We start from the raw sequence: 3,195 nt of genomic DNA, 5'->3' as shown, positions 1-3,195 counted from the left end.
ATGTTGCTGGTGGAGGTGGGAGTGGATTGTCAAATGCTGAAGTTCTCATATTATCTGAAGGGGTAGGGTGGGTCAGGGACATGAAAGGTCTTTGAAGGTATCTACACTCTTCCTTACAGGAGGGAGCCTCTAAGCAAGGGTCACTCTCCTGTGGTGACAAGATACAAGCATCAGCGACTCAAGTTTCCAAAGGACAGAGGGACCAAGTCCTCAGCTGCATGGCACATCAAGAGTGAGCTCTCCCAGAGGGCACAGGGTTGGGAGTGACTGAGACAATGTATGTGGTTCTCCCAGAGTGTATGTGTGAGCGTTGTACCCACGTGAGTGTATGGGTGGGTATGTGTGAGGGAGGGCGGCTTTGTCCTAGAGAGAGAGCAGGAGGGAAGTGGGAGCGCCCAGCCCAGCCCAGTGCAGACAGCCTTTGTTCCCTCCCTCTCCTCCCCTCTTTTCCAGAGCTCTCATCCTGCCTCAGCACCTCTATGGGCTCCCTGGGCTCCTGGGAGCTCTGGATGCCAGCTCCTCGCGTCAGCAGCATGAAGAGCCTGCCTTTTGTCCCGTCTCTCTTCCAAGTCTTTACCAGTGAGTGGAGGAGGTAAGCAGGCAGCAGTCGCTGCCCTGGGGCTCTTTCCCCGTTCTGTTACCAAGGAGGCCGGCATCCCAGGGCCTGAACCGGAGGGGGGGGGGGGGATGCTGCTCCCCTGTGCCACCCTCAGTCCAAGGAAATGCAAGGGCGGGGGGAAGGGGACAGCAGAGTGAGGAGGGGTGTCTCTAACGCCTCCTTGGGTAGGGGGGAGCTCTGACCCCTTTGCCTTGCCCGTCTGTCTGGAGCAGGGGTGTGCGTGTGCGTGCACGCGTGTGTATGCATGTGTGTGTGCGTGTGTGTGTGTGTGTGTGTGTGTGTGTGTGTGTGTGTGTGTGTGTGTGTGTGTGTGTACACTTGTCGAGTGATCTATACCTAGCTGCCTTAGCTAGGGTAATTTCAGGCTGCATCAGTAGGAGCAGGGGAGGAAGCTGGGGTAAATTCATCACAGAGGTGGAAAAAAGAATCATGCCAAGAATAGAAGTAACTCTCTGTAGTCCTGCTCAGACCACACCTAGAATATCCTGTTCACTTCCAGGATCCACATTTAGGAAGGACATTGACCGACAGGGAGGGTGCGGGGCCTGGAAACCTCACCCTGTGAGAAACAGATGAAAGGAGGGGGGGTTGTGTGATGGAAGGAGCCCTGAATGTAGAATCAGGACCTTGGCTTGAATTCCAGCTCTAACATCTTATAGCCAGTGTGACCCTGGGCAAGTCACTGAGCCTCCCTCTCTAGACCTGTTTCCTCTAGTTTAAGCAGAGGGGATTGGAGCCTGACAGCTCTAAATTCCATTAACCTAAAAGCAGGTGGCATTTCTCTCTGAAAAGAGAAGACAGCAGAGGCAGTGGTAGCTGTCCTCACATATCTGAAGGAATGTCACAGGGCAAAGGGATTAGATTTGGTGTGGTGGCTTTGGTGAGGAGAGCAAGAACTAAAGGGAGAGATAAAGTGCCTGACACATAGTCGGTGTTTAGTAAATGCTTCTGGGATTGAATGATTGATTAATGGATTGATTTCAGGGATGTAGGCGTTGGCTTAACATAATGAAACCTGAGCTAATTGCCAGATCTTTTTCTGCCTTTCTCTTATTAGAGAGACATTATTTGCTTAATGTCTGCAGGCTCTGAATCTATAGAGGCCTTGAGGAAGCACCAATGTCTCCCTTCTGGTTGTGAGGAAGGCTCTTTCTCCTTGTCCTTGATCTCTGGCTTCCTTCCTTTGGGTGGTATGCAGAATCCCTTCTCCCCTCTCTTGCTACCATTCCCACCTGCCCTTGGCCCTGTCTTGCTGGCCCAGACTCCAAGGCTCCTTTCCTACCTCACTGTGAAGGCTACTCCTTCCAGGGCTCAGTCTTCCCCCATGCTAGTGTTCCAGGTTACTTGCTGTACTTGGGGCACTCACTTTTCAGCCATTCCTGGTCTTTGCACAGGCTTCCCCTTAGGTGCCTCCCTCTCCTTTCTTTCCTATTTCCAGGTTAGAGACCCTCTGAGATGACAATAATAATGATAGAACAACTTGTATTTCTGTAGCATTCTGAGGTGGATGAAGGGCTTTTCCCACAACAAACCCTTGCAAGATAGAGAATGCCAGCTTTATTCCCATTTTATATTATAAAATCTAGACTGAAAGAGGTTTGGGTCACATAGTTGTGACTATTTCTCTTAACCCAGATTCTCTGTTTTTCCTGTAGCCCATTCCTTCTCCCCTACCCCACCACCATGGATAGCTTTTCTTGACTGTTCCAGTGATCTCAACTTCCTTCAGGGTCACCCACTGGGGAGTCTGTGGTTAGGCAGACTCTCCCTTGCAGATGATGGCAATGGCTTTTTTTAGGTGGCGCTTTCTGCTCAGGACAGGGAGCTGAGCGTGGGCCCGTGAAGCCTGTGCTAATGAAGCACAAGCCGTGGTGTCAGAGAAAGGCTCTGATTGTGAGCCCAAAGGTGGTATGTGTATGTGTGTGTGTGTGTGTTGTACAAAATGCTGTAAAGGTTGGCTACCTAGGCATGAATGTTTTTGTGCAGGGATGAGAATCTGTGTCAGAAGAGGGAGTTCCCTTCCAGGTGAGTCCCAGGAAGTCAGAGTTGGAAGGGACCCCAGAGGCCATCTAGTCCCATCTGAGCCTAGAGGAGAATCCCCTCAGCAACAGACCCAACAGAGGGTTACCTAGGACAGCTATTTACAAGCTCCATGCAAGGCACAAAACTGGAGGCCAGTGCAGTGCCAGCAGCTGGGGATGTTCAAATATGAAAAACAGTAGGGTCCCTGCCCTCAAGAAGCTGACAGTTTAATTAGATTTAAGATAAGCAGAATACAAAACACTAGGTTTAGAGTGAGCAGATAGATCTAGGTTCTGATCTGAGCTCAGTCACTATCTATGTGATCTAAATCAAATTCTCATGAGTTCCTTTGCTCCAAGAAATCCATTTCGTAATGGTGGTCACTCTGGTGATGAGCCCCCCCCCCCAAAGCTGGTCCTTGACTCTCTGTCTCTGTCTCTCTCTCTGTCTCTCTGTCTCTGTCTCTGTCTCTCTGTCTCTGTCTCTCTCTCTCTGTCTCTGTCTCTGTCTCTCTCTCTCTCTCTCTCTCTCTCTCTCTCTCTCTCTCTCTCTCT

The 3,195-nt window shown here is 50.6% G+C and overlaps 1 long non-coding RNA gene across 1 annotated transcript in view; it reads left to right on the top strand.

Moving 5' to 3' along the window:
- Window positions 1–343: 343 nt before the first annotated feature.
- LOC138176682 (uncharacterized) overlaps window positions 344–3,195 on the top strand; it is a 107,175-nt gene continuing 104,323 nt past the window's right edge. Inside the window, exon 1 of the long non-coding RNA XR_011172362.1 lies at window positions 344–592. This is a non-coding gene — a long non-coding RNA (uncharacterized lncRNA). The remainder of the gene's footprint in view (window positions 593–3,195) is intronic.

This window comes from Petaurus breviceps, unplaced genomic scaffold (genome assembly GCF_028583685.1).
Source record: "Petaurus breviceps papuanus isolate PSGF00001 unplaced genomic scaffold, PetGlider_PUasm1.0 90109, whole genome shotgun sequence".
In the NCBI taxonomy this organism is placed as follows: Eukaryota; Metazoa; Chordata; class Mammalia; order Diprotodontia; family Petauridae; genus Petaurus; species Petaurus breviceps.
This window is presented reverse-complemented; position numbering and strand designations above follow the sequence as displayed.